This window comes from Tupaia chinensis, unplaced genomic scaffold, assembly GCF_000334495.1.
Source record: "Tupaia chinensis unplaced genomic scaffold, TupChi_1.0 Scaffold000291_1, whole genome shotgun sequence".
NCBI lineage: Eukaryota > Metazoa > Chordata > Mammalia > Scandentia > Tupaiidae > Tupaia > Tupaia belangeri.
The window spans coordinates 2448000-2469430 of record NW_006159776.1 but is presented as its reverse complement, the minus strand read 5'-3'; the positions used below and the strand labels follow the sequence as shown (position 1 = coordinate 2469430).

At 41.8% G+C, this 21431-nt stretch overlaps 1 protein-coding gene across 1 annotated transcript in view; it reads right to left on the bottom strand.

The window, feature by feature from the left end:
* The window catches only part of ZNF462 (zinc finger protein 462), a 158659-nt gene extending 144224 nt beyond the window's left edge, over positions 1-14435 (bottom strand). The window contains exon 1 of the mRNA XM_027772674.1: positions 14155-14435. The gene's annotated coding sequence lies outside the window, so the exon portion shown is untranslated. The remainder of the gene's footprint in view (positions 1-14154) is intronic.
* Positions 14436-21431: the final 6996 nt, after the last annotated feature.

The following is a 21431-nucleotide window of genomic DNA, read 5'->3' as shown; positions in this document are numbered from 1 at the left end:
TAAATAATATGCTTCACCCACTACACGCTCTTTCTTTTCTTATTCTCTTTTATTTATTTTATTCCTGATAGCATATTTGAGAGCACATACAAAAGAGTCAGAGAGAGAAAGAAGCAACCTCAACAGGTCTCGTCCCACCAGAATCACCTTTTACCCAACCTGCCAGCCTGTCTAGATCTTGGGTACACACACCCACGCCCAGTGTGTTTTCAAGCCTACCGAAGACCTGAACCTGTGGTCAACCAGATGGCTTCCAGCACTGCAGTTCAGTTTGCTACAGACTATGCCATCAAGCTGGGCCACACAACTTTCTAATTAAAACTCCTGCAACAAGAACTGTAATTGTCGCCAAGAGATTCTAAGAGATGACTGCCAGGTAAAAATGTACATTCTTGATGTTTTAGCAAAAAACGAGTGTGCCCAAAGAAAATCAATCATTTTCTCTTTCTCATCCTCTCTATCACAATAATATGCAGTAGCCAAGTTCTTCGTTTTTCTTCAGACAAATCAACTACACTGAAGTTTAGTCATGGTATGTAAATTTTAAGTGCATTATTTCCCCCACTTAATTGCGTATGAGATAGCAAAGGCTGCCAAATGACAATCTGTCCTAATGATTCATGGTGTCACCCTGACATTCCCACTTCTGATACAGGTTGTCATTTGTATTTCCTAGAAATCATTGCCTTGGTTTGGGAGATAAACAGTAATATTGCCCCTAACAATTACATGTTCTTTTTATACTAAAATATACTGGCAGTAAATCTCATAAATTTTGGGGAGAGAAGAGGTAATACAATGTTAAAAGTTCTCACTTTATAGTTCCTCAGACCTTAATGATCATGTTGATAGAGCATTATCTTAAACACAGGTAACTCTTTTTTTTTCATTTTAAGAATTTTGCCTTATAAAATAAAAGATTTATTCAAATGAATCACATTCAATTCTATTGAACAGGCTTCATATGCCTAAGAAAAAATGATCTATTCTATTTCTTATACTTCAAGGTTCCTATATACTGATTTATTAAATGCTTTTCAATCATAATTGGCCCCTAAAAACTTTTAAAAATTATTTTTCTGTAGACACCAACACAAGCTATAAACATGGTCATAGACAAAATAATTTAGGGGGTCAACTGGTAGCGTGGTGGTTGAAGTGCTGGACTCCCACATGGCAGACCACAGTTCAAGTCTTAGACCTGGCAGCTTGAAAATCACACCAGGTACAAGTGTATGCATGCCCAAAAATCCTGAGAGGAGAAAAGAGGAGAAGGGATTGTGGTGTGGCCATCCCCCTCATGATGATTTCTCACTTTCCCTCTCTCTCTCTCTCTCTCTCTCTCTGTCTCTTTCCAGCAAGCGTATGTACCCTATGGCAAAAACCTTAAAAATTGCCAATGATCTTTTTACTAAGATGGGGATGAGATCATGGGAAGGTGGCAAAAGGGGAAGAAGGAAAAAAAGAAACATGTTGGAAACATCAGACAATCACCATTCAGAAGCTGCTTCAAATAACACTTACCTGTGCTGGGGTCAATTTTGATAATTGTAGTCAATGTCTAGAAACAGGGTTATGAATATAATTATCATGAAGCAGCAATTGTGTAATCACAACCCAATTAAGTCCACTGACTAGATTATCTTGTTTTCCCCTAATAATCACATAATATTTAACACTTGCTAATTTCAGGACCAATGGGTGATGTTCATTTATTAACAAGCTATAGCTACTGGTCAGAAAAAGAAAAAGAGGACTGGATGAGGTACTCTGAAACACAGAGTTAGCTATGAGGTAGGGATGGATTTCAGGGACAGCAGATATCTACTCTGCAAAACCACTTTACTTCTCAGTCCCCTAAATTACTAATTAGAAGAAAAGCCATGGGTGAAGATAGAATGAACGACAAGGACTTCCAAGCAAGTGGAAGAATAGACTTCTACTTTGTTAAATGTGTGCTATTTTATATGATCCACACAATGTGTCTTTTCATATTACCATATGGAATCTATCTTTGAAAATAGTTTTCTTTTTCTTTCTTTCTTTTTTTTTTTTCCAAAATAATAGGAGATTCTTCTGCTGGGCCTGCATGCATTACTTCATACATTTACTTCCTTGAAACACACTCAAGGATCCTCTGCCACGGTACTTCTCAGGTTGAGTGTGTTCTCATATTCGACATTCTATTCCCAATTGTCTCTGGACCTACAATGACACGTTGACCCAATTTGCCTGGTTTTCTACAAAGCAGATCCTGGGGTTAGCTTGGGTAGGTCTGTCTTCAAAGAATTAAGAGGATGATTGAAGAAAATGTGGAAGCCTGGTTCTTTAGGACAGGCTGGTCGAAGGGATTATTTTGAGAAGGCTAGGTGATACAGACTACAGTCACAGCTTATGCTATCTCAGACTCAAGAGAGCCTCTCTTCTTCCACATTAGAAACACTGCCCAGAGAACTGCATGCTTCGATATAGTTCAGTTTTCTTTTCAACTATAGAGGTATTTTTCTCCGAGTCTTTTTCCCATTAAAGTCCTTTATCTAAAAAGCAGTATTTTGGTAAGTCTGGTAGACAGTGATATGGATAAGAGATAGAAATGGATGACTGTGTTGCCTTTTCTAGTACATTTTATCCACAGGACACATGCTTATCCTCCCACAAAGGTTTTTGTTATGGATATGTCTCGGTACCAGAGACCAGCTGAACAGATTCACAGAAAACTTTAAAGATTTTATAAAACCACCACTAGTTGCTTTAGGGCTGAAGAGTCTATTCAGCAATTAATATGCAACTGCCTGTCTTACAGAAAAGCTACTGTCCTGGATATCTTAGGGATATTTGGACCTGCTCTATCTCTGTTAGTACAACTTGTTACTCAGTTATGGGTATTTGTGTCATCCATGAACAGCAGCTTCCTTACTGTACTGCAATGTTTCAGAGACTGGTGAATAAAACCAAAACATTCATCATGTCTCCATGATCTAAACAGAGTACATGGTGATCACTAAAGGGAGTGGGGAGTATTAGCATCCACACTTTGAAGAGAATAACATCCATTTTCTTAAACATGACAAGGAGATAGTAGAACTAATTTTCAAATGAGTAGCTTTTGAAAACATTTCTTAGGCTTACAGAAACCAAAGCCAACACAGGACACTGAGACTCTCAAAAAGGGGCCTAACAAGAAAAAAAAAAAATCTTCACACAAAACAAATAAGCGAACAAACAAAATAGCATTATCTTTCTGCCCTAACATCTGGGAGCTCTTTTTAAAAACCATGTATACAAGGATTTTTCAAAAAGCTCAGGGAAAATATGTATTATGAAAAAACTATGCATGGATTTCAAAAATGTTTGGTCCCAAAATAAACTCATACTTTAATTTCACTTTCCATGGACTTTTTGAGGTCCCCTTGTATGACTACTTTACACTACTGAGTGTAATACAATTTAGAAATACTTATTCTTGGGCCAGCCAGGTGATAGTTAAGGTGCCGGGATCCCACAGTTTGAATCCCAGACCTGGCAGCTGAAAAAATACATCAGGTGTGTGTATGCATGCCCAAAATCCCAAAAGGAGACTGTAGGAGAAGGAACTGAGTTGTGGTCATCCCCTCTGAGGTAGCTTTCTTACTTTCTGTCTCCTTTTCTGTGTCTCTCCAGTGAGTGCATGCACCTATAGCAACTTAAAAATTAATAATAATTTATTCTCTAAAGTGCCCCTTTCAAGGCCTCTTGTTTTTATTCCTGTCATCTCCTCTATAACTCAGAAGAACAAAAAAAAAAAGGAATTCTTCAGTTAAGCACACTTTGTCACGCTATTATAATAAGTTATATCTCATATCGACCAACATATTATAATTAATTTTCCATTATGCTCAGATTTCCTTCCAGAACACCAAGGATATACTTCTGGCATAAGCAACTAGAAGAGATAAACTATCAGGAACACAAGCTATTAGCATACTAAGTAATAACCAAGGCCAGGTCCCACCAATTGAGAGTCAGGGCTCTAGAGGCAGCTCCTGCTTCGTAGGAATCCTGGCTTCCCCACTTCATAGCCCATGACCTTGGGGAAATTACTTTTCTTCTCTAAACTTCAGTTTCGTCTACGATATGAACTGTGCCTAGCTCATATTAAATGTTATACAATCGTTACCTAGTTTTAATATTAACTATCAGTCTGTCCAAGAGGGAAAAATTGCGTGTTTTTTTAAAAAAAAAAAAATCTATGGGACAGTCTCACCCTATAGGAGTTAGTAGAATTTTGTGAAGCAATCATATTTATCCTCTATTGTTCTTACCAATTATTAGAACAGACAATATTCAACTGACAGCAGAAATGGGAGTTCTTGCATCTGAACTCTGACACGCAAATAAAAATGGTCTCTTTCCACAGAGACCCTGTTCCCAGTTATCATTATTAAATACCAATGAAGGGTCTTAAGAGATGACTATTAAAGATTGAAATAGTGAAAAGAAAATATTCTAGGTGAAAAGTTCTTTTGATATTGAAATCTTGATATGATCTCTAGCTGGTATCTCTCTTGGGTAATCTTCAGCCTAAAACCCAGCATTCAGATTTTACCCCAGATGAAGGACCCTTAGGTCAGTTCCGTGATCATCTGGATTGAATGACTGGTACTCAATTGCTGACTAATTGGTCATAACACAGAGAAATGATGTAATTAGGGATTAGAACAGCTAAACATTCTGGGCCACAATGGCCTTATTTTGGATTTTAAAATGCTGGGGCTGGATTGATGGATCAGCCTGTGACGCCTGGCTCAAACAAAATGGCTTAATACCAAGCTGGACACCAGATAGAAGTCATGGTCTGGATATTTTATTAATATCCAGAAAGACATAAGCATGTCTTTGTTTTTCATTTCTTCTAATACACAGCGTAGGTAAAGAAGCTCTATGGATAACTTTAGAGAAGACTATCACATTTTCTGTCCGTTAATAATGAATAATGCAGCTCTTTTCTACTGGGCTCTATTCTGTACTTCATTCATTTTCCAGGAAAATCTCCACCTAGTCCTACTTAACCAGTTCCCTCAAGTTTCCATCTGTGCTTTATCAGAAAGACTGTATTTACAACTCAGAAGTCACATAAATTATCTTCTAAGTCTCATTCTGTTTTCTACAATAGGAACTAACTAAAGAATGTTGGTCTGAGCACAAGTCTTCATATTTCACATGCAATAGGTACCAAATTACAAAGCCTTTTCTGCTGGCTTTATTTTCTTAAAAGCAATGTCTCACTTCTCCCTGTAGCCTCTTCCCAATGGACAGACCTCTTCTATTTTGACTTGTCAATTATTTCCCAGTCTCTCTTCTTTTCCTTTTCCCTTCCAAGCAATCTCTCCTTCCCAGAAAATTTCCACCATGTAATTACAGCAATGCTTTAGCCTACTTTTCTGTTAGCTAACAACCCCGTCTATTTTCTACCTGCGCTGATGCTACTGTTTGCTTTTCTGACGGGCTAATCCATGTATCCTTTCAAGGCCTAACTTCCCCTACCATGATAGCAGCTGGAGCTCTAATTCACAGGTGCCTTCCAAAGCTTTTCATTAGCAATAGAAATGAGATGGTTTAGAAACCCATTTCTTAATCCGCAGGTGAGTATTGGAACCTTTGTGCAGCAAACATCTTTCAAGTATCCCACATTGTACCACTGCACAATTATTTTCTGAGTAATAAGAACAATGTTATAGGCACATTTGCAGTGTTAACAGGGAGAATGTGGCCTCTGCGGAAATCAGCTTCAACCCCTCTGGCATTTCCCTGCTCAAGAGAAGCACTCGGGTGACATGAGCAAAACTGAAGAATAATGGCTTTACCTTCTTAAATCTTAACAGGGAAGAGAAGAATTCCAAAATTTGAAGTCCTCAGTTTGTGTTCTGGTTCAACTGGCCAGACAAGGGCTTAGGGAGAGAGTTTGGCCTTCCCCAGCTGGGTCTGTGGCAGATAAGCCTCTCCACAAATCCTAGGCTTAATTACTTCTGACACAGTTGTCTCGCCTGGGCCTCCAGTTCCTTTTGTGTTCCAACCAATCTGAATCCAAAGGTAAGTCTTTGCTTTTTCACCTTGGGCAAAATGCTTAATGCCCTACAAAGTGATGCTAAAACATTTTAATCAGGATCCCTTGGTTCCTAGTAGAATTTAAAGTCTACTGAAAATCTAGCAAATAAACTTCCTGAATTACAGTCCTCATCTTCAAGTATTTATTTTTGAACAAATGAACACCTACCAACCTGCCCTTCACTCCAAAAGAAATGCTCTACTCTTCAAATGAAGTTGGAGTTACAATGTCGACAGGCACAGCACAAGTATTTTATTAATATCCAGAAGCAGCAGTCAGTGAATCAAACAAGCAAACACATGAAAACAAGGAAATCAATACCAAAATACCCATGACCAGGCATGAATGGAAACCTTCCCTCCAAGAATAACTCCAGCTAGGAATTAAGCAAGAATGCTTTGAAGACAACAAGTAATCTGCTCACCAGAAGTAGAAGACAATGCATGTGTAGGTGACAAAACTAGCACTTTCTCATACCATACCATTTTACCTCTTGTCAAAGTCTTGAAAAGAAAATCAACTTTATGTTGCAGTCACATTCAAAGACTAAAAACCTTATATATACTTCAATTGATGAGGAGAGGAGATCTTAAATAGAAAATAAATTTTATAATAGCATTTCCAAACAGAAAATGTAAAGCCAAGTCATGTCCAATGGGCTTCCCATTTATCAGTGTGTGCAGAGTTCTCCAGAAACAAAGTTCAAGGGGACAAAAAATTCCAAAGAGCTTCCTAGTCAATTGCAAATACAAACCAAATCCATAAAATTCTATTTTCCTGCATTTGGAAACTTCTTTTCCTGGGTCTTATCAATCCAGGAGATGGTTCAATTTATGATTATCTTTTTTCCCTGATGCCAGCAGCCCCTCCAACCCAAACTTTTTTTTTTTTCTTCCTTTAGTACTGGCATGCAAACCATGCTGTTTTAACTTCTTTCCTGTTCTCCCAGTTCTTCTGGAACATTTTATTTTCGACAGTCAACTCATTTGGAGGAGTGCCACACTGAGGTTCAACTGTTTACAGCGTTAACTGTGTTTCTGCCAGAAGTCCACATCCAGCACAACCTTCTCCAGACTGCATCCTGGATTACGAATCGATGCATTAGTTTGGAAGAAGCTTAGAAAATGTGGAAACTTCCAAACATCACTCTTCTTCTTTACCAAATCACTTTCACTTGTCCAAGAAAGAACAGAAATGGAAACCCATTTCACCTTCCTACAGTACTGTCCCATTGCTAATGGTTAAATGTTGTCTTTAAAAGTCATTTTAGAATGATTTTGTTTATAGTGGTGAAATGGGAAAGAGCCATCGGACTACAAGCAAGAATTGGGCCTCAAGAAGATACACAAGGGCACATTTTTTTTTTTTTGGAGGGATTTTCACTATAGGGCGCGTGCACTCGCCAGACAGACAGAGAGAGACATAGAGACAGCAAGTGGGAAATCAATCCCCAGGGGGGATGGTCACGCCGCAATCCCTGCTCCTCCATTCTCCTCTCGGGATCTTGGGCATGCACGCACATGCGCCCGGCGTGAGTTTTAAGCCACCGGGTCCGGGACATGAACCGCAGTCGACTACGTGGGAGTCCAGTGACACAGCCATCACGCTAACTGCTGGTTCCCAACACAAGGGCACATTTTTGAAAGAGTCGGGAATATTGGAAAATCACCAGTGATTGTTTTAGACTGGATTTCACCCTCTTGGCCATTCATCAGTATTACAAAATGGCATCTCTAAAGGAAGCCAATTTAAATCTCTACCATGTTGCAAAACAGATCCTCAGAGTCCAATTGTGGGCACTTTTGTAAGATGTAATAGAACCAGACAAATTTCCAAAGAAGGGTATTTGAAAACGCTTCTCAAGCCATGGATGATAAAACAAGAGGGGAGAACATGAAAACTTAAAAGAAAAGTACAGCCACAAACTCAAATGCTATCACTTGACTGAAAGTCACATAAAAAAAATCGGTCTCTGAATCTATGAATGAAATCATAGAACATAGCTCAGCCCTGTGTTCCCCAACATGTTAAATTCAGCTAACAAAAATCCTTACATCTGCACACTGATATACATGATTACAGAGTTTCTCGGAGAGCCTTGGGCCCTAGAGAGAAGAGTGGCTGTTTCACAACCTCTGACAATCAACTGTGGGGTAGTGGAAAGGGCACTGGGCTTGAGTCAGGCAACCTGAGTTCTAGGTCTGGCTTTGTTACAACTGAACCTTCTGACCTTGTGCAAGTCACTTCATGTCTTTTTGCCAGTTTCCTCTTCAGTACAGTCAGGGTAGAGGGAGATTTGAAATATATGATCTAAGGCATTAAGAAGGGAAGAAAGGAAGAAGAGAAGAAAAAAGAGAAAAGAAAAGAGAAAGAAAAAAAGGAAAACTACCTTTTGAATTGGACATTCTGCCTGGTTAATATTAAATACCTGGGACCAGCAGCTGGCATAATGGCTATGTCACTGGACTCCCATGTAGTCGATTGCAGTCGGAGTCCTGGGACCCTGTGGCTTAAACTCAAGATCCTGACAGAAGACTGGAGGAGAAAGGACTGCGGCATGGCCATACCCCCGGGGGGGGGGGGGTTTTGGGTGCGTATGCACCCAAGATCCTGACAGAAGACTGGAGGAGAAAGGACTGCGGCATGGCCATACCCCCCGGGGGGGGGGGTGATTTCTCATTTCCTGTCTCTGTCTTCACCCCCCCATTGCAAAAACCTCTCAAAAAAAGAGAAAAAAATTAAATACCTAAGCGTCCTCATTATAATGCTATAATGAAGACTTGTTACATACTTGTCAATTTTTAAATGAGTTTTATGTTAATTTCTATTTAGGTAATACTATTGACCCTCACTCAAAAGCTCAGTTTAAGGTCCTTGTTCCCTATAATTCTTACATATTACACTAAATGCCTTTTCCTTTCTTACTTATTTCTTGTTTTAAGCAACCTTCCCCAAACTAAGACTTGTACTATTAAAAGAGCTTAGAACTTCCCATTTCCTTGCTAGGGCTAAAATTAAACTGTTCATTCCTTAGGGTCCAACATAACATCTGCCAGATGTCTTGGCATATCACACAAGAAGAATTTTCTTCTAGCATTATCTACTGTCCACTCTGTTTTCTCATGATCAATTAATAGGTCACCAACACCCAGCTAATGTTTCTCTTAAAAGTCATCAACTTCATAAGTATGTGAAGAACACACATACATATACACATACAGCTTTTACGTTTTATTTATTTATTTTCAGTTCATTGAGTTTTGGCAATAGACTCAAGATATTCCCCCTTACTTCTTCCTTACTTCTTTTGAATTTTAGTTTCCATATACCAACCACCTAGTCATGTAGTCATATGAGATCCGTTGTAAATCTGGTTATTTCTGTATTTCCCAATTAGTGATTATGGGATTATAAAATAACATCTCTGGTCTCTAATCAACTTAGAATATTAGACATAGCTTTGTTCTCTGTCCCATGATACAATGAACTATATAACTAAACATGGCACATAATACAAAGAAGGTAAGTTAGGTTACCACCCAGAAATCTCAATAGCAAGGAATACTTCAAGACAGACAAGACTCTATTAAAACTCCAACGCACAGAAAACAGGACCCCAAGGCAACTTTACCATTCTTTTCTTTCAGGAAAACTGACCACAAATACTCTAAAGTCCATTAGTAGAGGTAGATTTTTTTTCCCTCTGTCTTCCGGAAGACTCATTAGGAAGAATAGATAATTTTTTTCCCTTTTAAAAGTTGTCTCCAAATCCAAACGGGTGGGGGGGAGGTCTTTAGGGAATGTGGTCAATGAATTAGACTGACATAAATTCAATATGAGAAGTACAGAATATAAAGATCCAAGAAGAATCTTTTTTATGGCAGTGCACACCATGGTTCACAAATACTCAGAATGACTTCTCTTTGTGAAATATTAGCGCCATGGCAAAAATTTGCATATAACAAGCCTCATAACTAGATGTCTTAAAAACAAAAAGAACTTTTGACCTTTGGCACCAAATGAGAATTTCAGTTTGACACTCTTTATTTCTCTCATGATGTGTATTCAAAATATTTGTCTCAAATTCAAATGTGTAGGTCTAGAAAATTCAAGACACATCTATAAAATACTATGGAGCCAGCCAGTAGTGTGGTGGTTAAGGCACTGGATTCCCACATGACTGACTGTGGTTAGAGGGTCAGAACTAGTCACTTGCTTTCTCACTTTCTTTATCTCTCTCTCTCTCTCTCTCTCATCAAATTAAAATAAAACTAAGTAATTCTTAAAAAAAAAAAAAAAAAAAACTATGGTACTTCTCATTCATCAAAGATGAATGTGTCTCTTAAATAGCCAGTTAGAACATATTCTCAAACTCCAAAATGTCTCTTAGATACCTATTTTTTTCCCCCCCAGAAATGCTCAATTTTAAGACTGCCTGTTAAGACACCAAACATGTGGTTGCAAAGTCAAAAAAAAAATGTGGTGAGTCTGACTGCTAGACTGGCAACCAGTTCTATCAGATTTTGTCCTCTGTAAGTACATTTACTAGTTGTCCTGCTAGCAACTACAATGTAGAAAGATATCAGGAAAGTTTGCTTCACAATCAACTTATAATATATTTTCATTTACATAAACATATATGGTTAATTAGATGCAAAATGATCTGGTAATTACTTTCCCAAATAACTTTTTTCCATTGCTTTTGAACTTCCAAGTTTGAACATCTGTATATGCATTAGCAAATTTAAATATAACACTGATGACATTCTGTTTAAGAGCAAAAGCAATAGTATCGAAAGATAACATTCAAAATGAATAATAAAAGGTATGATTCCAAATAAGAAGTGTTTTTCAATAGTGCTCTTGAAGAGGCCTAGATTTTTAATGAAGGAGCAGAGATCTAAACACAAGTATTTTCAAAGGAACACACAAATCAACTGAATGTCATACATCTTCATCTGCACAAACTGGGTTTTCCTTAATTGACCATAGACAATTATCAGCTAAAGAACCATGTATTTCTCCTCTCCTTTCACACCACTCAGTAGAACAATAACCTTCAATTAATGACACAACGGTTAGGTTTGAAAAATGTGATGTTGTCATATAGAGCATTGTGCTTTTACTGAGTGACACTGCTACCAACTACTCAACAGAATAAAATTACATCTGGAATCGAAAACCACTTCAATATGCACAAAAACATTGTAGACATAAGGAACTTGACACACACAAAAATCTGACACATATGAGAAAGCAAAGCAAAAGAAAAGCTGGTTTAAGTTGCTCACCAAAGTGTTCCTTATAGAATCTGGTACCTTTCTATATTTCTGCTTAGTTGAAAGCAAGGTCCAATTAGCCTCCTCAGAATATATTAATTGGCCTTGAATCTCCTCCAAGTTTTCATTCCACTATGGAACCCTTCTCACCTATCTTCAACAGTCCATCTAAAATCTTCCAACATCTTCCCTCATCCTCAAGATGGCTACCTTACCTAATGGAAAAGCAACATCTTCATGGTTCACTCTTAGAAATTCTTAAAGCATTTCAAATTTCAGTTCTTTACTTGGGTCAGTTATCTACATTCTCTAGAACTAATCTGTGAAGAGCTCTAATGAATGCGTGTGGAGGCAGGTAGGACTGGATCTTTTTTCAAATCATCCTCACAAAATGTCTTCCTACAAGATTAATAAATTTCTCTCAAGTAAAAAGGTGAAGATCCCTGGACATAAGGGTTTTCTCAATTGGTATTATTTTCAAAATTTGTTTCCATAGTGACATTGTTAAGAAGGCACCTTGATATTTCTGAAGACTGACTTACAGTACTTGAGAACACAGCAAAAAATAGCCGAAGGCAAGGGAAAGGGGGAAACAAAGGAACTCAAAGAAGGCCTAACATACAAATAGAACAACCTGAAGAGAAATATAGAGCCTGGAGAAACTGGTGTTAGTGTTAAGAGTTCCTCTGAGATCTTGTAGGATTTTTTTTTTTGTTTTGCCTCCCTCCTTCTCCCCCCAGAAATCAACCCAAGCCAGAAAATAAAGTCTTCAATCAATCAAAACATGATCATAATCAAGGCCCAGAACTCAAAAAATCTCAGCTTAGGGCCACCACCATCTTCACAATGAGGTAACAGCATTGCCTGGTGACTTTCAGGAGACCTGGAGCAGCTTAAAGTTGTGTGAAGACCTCTGTGGAAATGTTTATGGTTTTGCCTTTCCTTCCCTCAGGGAGGTCAAAACCCTTCAGGTACACTCAAAAGGAGAAAAAAGAAAAATTCCAAAAGTTAACTTGAAAATGGAAACAAATGCCTCAGAACCTTGGGAAAGCTCTCCTTGGGTTGGGAGAAAAATTTGAGGAACCCTTAAAAGCCCTCATTTCCTTGCATAATGAATAGAGTGAGGAACCACCACCAGGTTTCCCTCTGGAAAGGGAAAAAGGTTAGGCAGGCAAGCCTCCTCCTCCTCCAGTCATCACCAACAGAGCTTCAAAATGGAGACATCCATAATTTTATAAACACTTCTCATCTCAGCTTTGTCTCCTGGAAACCCGCTCTCCTCCATTTTCTGGTAGAGTTACATGACAGGGCTTACCTGACTCAGTTCCCAGCCCTCAACCAAACTACTCACTTCCTCCCCAAACCTGCAAGCAACCTCCAGAAACAAAACCAAAGCAAACCAAACAGCCAACACAGGCGCTCAGACACAGCCCCCGGGAGCCCTGGAGAAAGCCCCAACTGGTTGGTCTTTCCCCATCCCAGACGCATGCTTAAAAATGAAACTTTTTTTTTTTTTTTTTGGTTGGGGAAGGAATAGAAAAGGAACTCCAGGCAGCCTCCCTCCCTCCCTCCCTCTCTATAGGTTAGGAGCTACAATGAAAAGAAAATGAGGGTTCCTTCAGGAATGGTGAGCAGCCTGGAGAATGAACGTGAGAAGGAGCTTTGTGTTTTGGAGTCTGGACTGGAACCAAAGCAGACAGCTTGCAAATGGAGGACAGGGAGATAAAGAAAGGGAAAGATGAGTGCTAGTGACAGCAGGCCATGTAACAATATATGCGGACATGCTGCCACATGTACTGACTTGTTTAATTCTCCCAAGACCCTGTGTGTAGCGGGCCCATTCCGTGACGTGCAGAGAGATTAAGTAACTTGCCCGAGTCAAGCAGCTCACACGTAGCTGAGCTGGGAGTTAAAGCCAGGCACTCAGCGATAGGGTCAACACTCAAAACCACAAAGCTAAAAGCTTGCCGTATGTGAAGTGACATGTTTCGAAGAGGGTCAGGGCCATAGATTTTGTGAAGTGACAGAGGGAATATGACATGGCGGCAGCAGCCACCCCCCGACACATCCCGACCCCGCATCCCAACTTCGGGGAGAGAGCGAGAGCGAGAGCGAGCCAAATACCTGAGGAAGAGGGGGGTGCCAATCCGCACGGCTTTGCCATCGGGCGGGGGACAGGCAGACAGGGGGAAAGGAAGGAGAGGGACAGAGAAAGAAAGAGGTCAACCCGCGCAGGTCGGGGCCGCTGCTCCGAGCGCTCGCTCCTCTGACCCTCGCTCGCTCCCTCGGGCTCCCGGCTCAGGTCTCCAGCCTCCCGCCCTCCGCCCCCTTCTGCGTCCTACTCCGGTCCCCACTCTCGGAGCATCCGTCCTAAGCCTCCAGCTCTCTTCTCACTCATCTTTCATTTTGTCTTCTCTTCATACAACTACACGAAATTAATTAAGCCACCGCGCTCCGCGCCCCCCGGCAGAAGGAGCAGCCAGCAGGAAAAGCACAGCCACCTCCACTGCCACCACCGCCACCTTCTCCTCCTCTTCCTCCTCCTCTTCCTCCCTCGCTTCTCCTCCTCCTCTTCCTCCTCCCCCTCCTGCTCTCCCTCCTCCCCCTCCTCCTCCTCCTCTCTTGCTTCTTCTCTTCCCACAGCTAGTCCACGCAGGGGACTTCCTCTCCTCCCCGCTCCTCCAGCCCTCCTTGGCCGAATGAATGAGCGCGTTTGTGCCTCCACCACCCCGCGCTCTCCTCTCCAGCACTCGGACCACCCCGAGGTGCTGGTTAATTGCAGTAACTTACAGAAGGAGCGTCCCGGCGCCGGGAGGTGCTTCGGGTTCTCCAGCCCCACCGCCTCCTTATCCTCTTTCTCTTTCTCCTCTTCCTGCTCGGGTTATTGTTGTGGAAGTTGTTTGGGAGTCTCATGTGCTTCTGCCGGGTCTCAGCAATGGAGGATCGCCATCTTCCCTGCCTTCCTCGGCTCCTCAGACTCGCTGCAGCTGCAGATGACCTGAGATATCCGTCTCTCTCTCCCTCTCTCTCCCTCCCTCCCTCTCCCTCTCACTCTCTCCTCTCTCTCCTCTTCTCTCTCCTCTCCTCCCTCTCCCTCGCGCTCCGTCTCCCTCCCTCTGTGTCTCTCTCTGAATAATGAGCAACCAGAGGGAGAGAGAAAGCAAGACAGAAAGAGAGGAGGAAGACAATCTTTTCCTGCCACACAAAACCCCGGAGCACCAGGGGGCCTTTCTAATAACAAAAAAAAACCGCAAGAAAAAAGAAAAAAAAAAAAAAAAAAAAGAACGAACGAAAGAAAGAAATGAAGAAAGGGAAAGGGAAGAAGAATCCTCCAAGAGCTGGAGAAGAGCAGAAGCTGGAGGAGATGCTGTAGCAGCGGCTGCTGTCCCCCCGCCCCCCCGCTGAACCCCAGAAGGAGGCAAGGTGGTTGCAAAGTTAAGGCTGGGACATTGTCTTTGTCACTCTGAGCAACACACAGCCAGGCCAGTGAGATGCAAGAGGAGGAGGTGGCGGCGGCGGAGGAGGTGGTGGTGGTGCTGGAGGAGGAGGAGGAGGAAGAGGAGGAGAAGGAGGCAAAGGAGGAGGAGAAGGGGAAGAGGGAGATGAGATGAATAAAGACCTGCGGAGAAGGCGGTGCGAGGAGCGCGGCCGCCGGGCCGAGGCGTGCGCGCTCGCGTCCCGGAGGCACCCGGCCACCCTGGCCGGCAGAGGAAGCCCACAGTGAAGACCCTGCCCCGCAGCGCATAGCGCTCCCACCGTTAGCCTTGCCCGAGGCGCCCAACCCTGGCCCCTGAGGGTCCCTCACAGGCATCCATCTAGAAGCCAATCTTTGCAAAGAACGTACACGGGCAACTGGAGGTTGCAAGTCTAAACCCAGATCAACCACGTGGGGCTTTTTAATCCCTTTCCAGCTCGCGGTGTGAGTATCTCCAGTGAAAAGCTCAAATTGTCCATTACTGGCACGTATTTTGAAGTCTTCTCCCGTGAAATAAAGGCTCATTGTGCGTTTTATTTCTTTACTGATATGGAAAAGGGGGGTGGGGGAGGGAAAGAACCCATCAATTCCGAGCCTCGGAACCACCACTTTCTTTTCCTAACTTGTGAAATGTTTTGACGGCGCACCAAAAGGAAGGAGAAAAAAAAAAAGCCTACTTAAATAACTTTACACCCTCCAGCCCCGCGTTGTTTGCGCTTTCTGGCTGATCATCTAAAGGCTCGGAAAGTAACAATCAGCGCTCCTAATGATAAGGTGTCATGGTGTTGAAGACAAGAGAGCCAGGATGAAGCTTTCACACCTTGAATTTTTATTTAGTATAATCTCCCCCCAAAAAACGTCCTGGAACTATCTCTTTTGCAAAGGAGTGTCCTCCCTCCCCCAACCAGGTCGACTGCCTCCTAAGGCTTTTAATTTGACTGAGGGTGGAGGGGCTTACAATATCAGAAAATCAATGCAGCAAGTCAGGAGCAATTGAAGTTCAAGGGCATGGGCTGGTGGTACCATTTCTATTTCCCAGCTCCGCCAGTTGGACATCAACAGTCTCGGGAGAGAAAAACACGCAGCGCGCGGGGCAGAGACCTTAATTAAAGTTTCTTTTGTCCGCGTCTGAACTGGGGGATGTTGCTGGATTCCTTTGCATTGAGGAGCGCGCATCCGGGCAAGGCGCGGTGTTGAGGATCCCAGGCAAGACTGTGCTCTTTAATACGCGCCCCCTCCCCTCCCCTCCCCTCCACTCCCCAGTCAGGGAAGATATGCACATAAATCCATACAATAAAGCGGGAGGAGGCGACGCGCGCGGAGTTGGTTCCCATCGGATAGCGGGGTTTCCTAAGCAGATCTAAAGACTCATTTTCCAAGATTTTCCCGATCATGTATTCCTGGGCAGAATCTCTCACCCTGCGGCACGATTTCACCCCTTTCCAGTCAACACTTCCTGCCCTCTTCTCCTCCCCCTCACTGAAAAGCCTGGGAGCCCTAAAAAGGGTGTTGATGGCGGGGAGGGTGATAAATAAATAAATAAATGACACTCTACGCGTGCGGTGGAGAAGAAAGGGGAGGGGGCAGAGGGAAAGGAAAGGCGAGGGAAGGGACGAGAAAAAGTAGGGAGAGGAGAAAGGACGGAGGCGAAAGAGAAACGGGAGTCCAAAGAAAGAAGAAAGGAGACAGGAGGACGCTGAGGCTGCTCCGGACTGAAATGATCCTGGCTTTGTGCAGAACTGGGAGGACTCCCCCTTCCAGGTGCCCGGAGGGACCTGGGGAAGTCCTGCCACGAGCTCCTCCCCACCGGGACCCCAGGGGTGCCTGAGCGCTGGCCGCGGCTCCCCCCATAAATTCCTCGTGGCAACCGGAGGAAGCGCGCCAGGTCTGCGCCGTCCCTTCTGTGTCCCGCCTGATAATTTACCTCTTTGTCTTTAATAAAAAGCTGACTTTTTTCTGTCAAGCTCTGCACCGGGAAAATAACAATCGTATTTCAGTTTGAAAGCTCCCATTACTGCTGGGTTTTGGAGGCTGCGATAAAATCTTCATCGACGTGAAGGTACCTTCTAGGCTGGCTCGGGTCGGAAGTCCTAAGATGGGGCCGCCCTTCCCCCGGGGCAGGGCCGTAGGGAACCAGGCGGCGGGGAGGGAGGAAGGAGCGACCAGGTCAGAGGAAACCCTGGATTTCCTAGTCTCCTGGGGCACCAAAGGGCTGCCCGCAGTCGGGGAATGAGCCCTGGGGAGGAGCCTTTCGCGAGAACGTGAGCGCGCCCCAACACGCCTCAGACCTCATAAACCCACTTGGCAAAGACCGGGGAAGCGGCTGGCGGACCGACTGCGGTGAACTCCAGAAATTAACCTGCGCTACAATTAAACGGGCTGCCGCCCTTTCAGACTCACCTCGAGCGACCGAGATAGAGAGAGCTCCCGAACCGGCCGCGGGGGGACCTGGCTCCGCCCTCCCGTCCCAGGAGAAGAGGACAAAAAGGGGAGATGGACTTGGAGATGGCCCCGCCCTTCAAACGCTCCAATCCTTGGAAACCAAACCTCCTCTCCAAGCCTCCAAGTCTAGAAGGGACAAAGGCAGCGAGGAGATCCAGAGACTGATGGGGAGATGGTGGCTTTTGGGTTTCGGGTGTGGGTGCTTGGGGGGAAAGGTACAATAGCAGTTTCCACCCCCACTACAACCCCCCACCATGGTCTTTAGGAGACAGAGTCTTCTGGTTTAGAAGCAAATTGACTTCCTAAAGCTGTGAAGCGAACTATTGCAAAACTCCCGCATAGCCCTGCTTTTTGAATGTGAGAAGCCTGAAATTTCAATGAACGATGCCTTACACATAATTTTGTCGACTTTTTAGAAGTCGTAAGTGTTTTAGCTCTTCATAAAATAACGGCAAGAAATTAAACACAACAGGAGTGGGATGTTGGCTTCGTTCTTTGTTTTTATTTGGGGCAGTTTTCTTTCAAATGATAAAGCAATTGGATAAAGAAAAGCGGGGTCAGTCAAGGAATGCGGTGTGGCTGAAGGTTTTAGTGGAAACCTTAATAAACTTAGCACTTAAGTAACTGTAATTATGCTCTGCTATTAGCACACCATTAAGATAAACAGGAGAAAGTTCGCACCTCCTGCTATTTGGTTCTCTGAGAATATTCGCAAAGATAATACAAGCCTAGTTGGGTTATCTTCTCCATCAGCAGGGTTAACGGTTAAGTTTTTTTTAATCAAAATGGAATAGCTGAGGTTTTGTACACAGCCAGCAATATGAGAGGACACTCATGGGGGTATGTTGACTCCTTGAAATTTACCTTTTGCTACTGTACCCTAAGTCAGCTTCATCTGGAATCATGAAATTTCAAGTCTTTACTAAAGTTCTAGGGAATATATCCTTGAAATTTACCTTTTGCTACTGTACCCTAAGTCAGCATCCTCTGGAATCATATGAAATTTCAAGTCTTTACTAAAGTTCTAGGGAATATAAGTATGTTGGAAGTCTGGATAGTCTTCTCCCTTCACGTGGGTGACTGGCATATAGACTCCTCATAAAGAGAAATTATAGCTCATCAAAAGAGTGACTTTATGAGCATTAATAGAATAATAAATCTTGTAATTTTAGTTCAAGAAACAGCGAAGTCTATAATCAGAGAGCCCCGTCCAAATATGATCCCCTTACTTGCCTATCTCATTGTGGTTAGTAAAACCTTTGAAAAGGAAAATGACCAAATGTCTCCAAGAAACGTGTTTGTGGGGGAAAGAGGGCTAATACCAAACCTGCAAGAAGGACTTGTGGAAAAAATAATGAACTGATCCAGAGGTTACTTTTAAAAGATAGAATTTCAACTGAAATGATGGATATGGATATTCCACTGTCATTTATTTATGTTATATCATCTAAAAAGGAAAAGTCCTTCTGCTTCTTGAAAACTATACACACACACAAAAAAAGTTCCAGTTAATAGCCCCACTTTCTAAATTCCAGCTGGAATTTAGAATTCAAACTGATGATTTCAGCAAAACAAAGAGTAGATAAATAGAGTATGGCTTTTTTCAGAAGTCGCAGTTATTCTATCCTTAAACATTTAAGCAAATTGTTACATAATTCTTATCTTGATGGTATTGCCCTGCTTCGGTAAAATTCCTTTTGTATGCAATTCAATATAGTCTCTTTACTGTTTGAGTTTGTTTATGATTTTCAGTGGGTTATTTTGAATGCTTGAGATCTGTACTCTTTTGGAAATTATTCGGTCTTCGAAAGGCTTTTCTGAAAACTTTAAATTGGATAATTATGGGCCTTCCAAACATGAAGAAAATGAAGTCTCTAGCACACCTTCTTTCTGATCTCTTAGAGAAAAAATTATATATTTTCAGGAGCCCATAGTCAAGCATATGTAACTAGTTGACTAGCGTCCAGGCCTAGGGAAAAGTGACTAAAAGAAGATGAAGGTGGATGATTCTGATTCGTGATGCTATCAGCTCTCAAAAGAAGAGAAGTTGCAATAAAACTTGCTCTATATGAATCTTTGTATGTATGCTTTTGAATACCAAAGATGTTTCAAAAGTGATATCTAAAATTCTAAAGAAAGTCTGTTTCTGATTGGTAGAAGTTAAATTTACAGTTCCATCAAATAGTTAACTTTAGTCAGGGTGACAGCATAGCCTATAATCTCAGCTCCTTGGGACACTGAGGCAGGAGGATCAAGAGCTCAAGGGCAGCCTGGGCAACATAGGAGGACCTTGTATCTTTAAAAAAAAATACTGTAATACAAAGCATGTATATGTCATTCAACCATTGAATGTTTGCTTAGCATATACAATATGCCATACTCAGTTGAATCAGGGGATACAAAGATGAATAAGAGAAAATGAGTCAAAATTTTGATTTATGATCTACTTCATGAAGAGCTAGCTTCAAAATTGCATTACTTGGTTATAGAACTTCAGTGTTTTTACTTTTTTGCAATTGCCAGAGGGCATGTGCATTTGCCAGACAGAGAAAGAGAGAGAGAGAAAGCAGCCCCTAATGGAGAGTGATCAGGCTACAATTTCTTCTCCATTTCACTACCCCGTGCAGTACATGTGCCAATGTGTTTTCCAAGCTACCCAGGCCAGGATTAGAACCACTGTCAGCCATGTGGCATCCCACCTGTTAACCACTAGGCAGTATGGCTGGCCTGTACTTTAATTTTTTTATTATTATTTATTTCATTTAATTTATTATTATTCAATTTGACTTGAGACAGAGAGAGGGAGGGAGGGGGAAGCAGGCTGCCCGGTCTGGGACTCGAACCATGCTCAGCTATCTGTGAGTCCAGCACCTTAACCACCACACTACCTGCCAGCCCCTAGCACGTACTTTAGATAATTTATTTGCACAAACACAATTCAAGAATTTGGTCAATGAAGAAACTATGATTAATTTGAACATTTCTGTCCTTACAGTGGAGCTGTTGAGGAATAATAGTTTATTAAAATTTTTGAAGTTCATTTTAAAGCCAATGTCTTGCCTTCGCTTATAATTTAGCATGAAGTTCTTACTTGAAGAGATCTTTTTAAAAAGAGATTAACCTAGGACCAACAGTTAGTGTAATGGCTATGTTGCTGGACTCTCATATAGTCGACTGCAGTTCGAGTCCCAGACCTGGTGGCTTAAAACTCATGCCGGGTGCATGCTTGCCCAAGATCCCGAGAGGAGAATGGAGGAGAAGGGATTGCAGCATGGCCATCTTTCTGGGGGGTGATTTCTCGCTTTGCTTTCTGTCTCTCTGTCACTCTCTTTTTGGTGAGCGCATGGCACCCTATAACAAAAAACCTCCCCCAAAAAAGAAAAAGAAAAAACTATGGTTAGAGTAACTAAAATTTTTAAGAAAATTCAATCGAAACATTGCCCCTTTGTTGAGGCATGCCTTTCAGCAGAAGAACGAATACAGAATTCTAGATGCATTCAACCTGTCCTCAAACTGAAACCCACAGATTGGAGAAATTACTTGGTTAGGAACAGAGAGATTCAGCAGCAATCAGTCCTAGAACTTAAACTTCCATGGTAGTTTTTCCAAAGTTATCGTTCTTATATCACCTTCAAGATTTCTCTTTTTTTTTCTTTTTCTTTTTTCTTCCTTTCTTTTTAATATGGTTTCATGCTATTTACATTGCTATTTACTTAATATGTATTTTAAAAATCAACTTTCAAAAAACTTATTTGTCATAAGCAATAGTATCCATGAAATCACAGGACCAATTATTTATACATACGTTTTCAATGTGCATCAAAACAAAAACATTATTAAAATTTCATTTTGCAAAGGAGATCTTTGGATTAAAAAAAATAGGCTTCTAGTATACATGCCAAACAGTGGTATGGGATGACAAAGATGGAGAGGAGAGTGCTGTTAGAATTTTATTAAGTATGTATTCAAACATGAATCACTTTATAATTTTAAAAAATGTGGTCTAGAGGTTTTCCAGCATACCTCCATATTTAGCCATATCACTATATATTCCAAGTAGAAATTAGAAATTAAGAAAAAAAACCTTGCTTTCTCTGTTCCCTCTCTGTGTGTCTCTCTCTGGTCAAACTGAAAATAAATGAATAAGTAA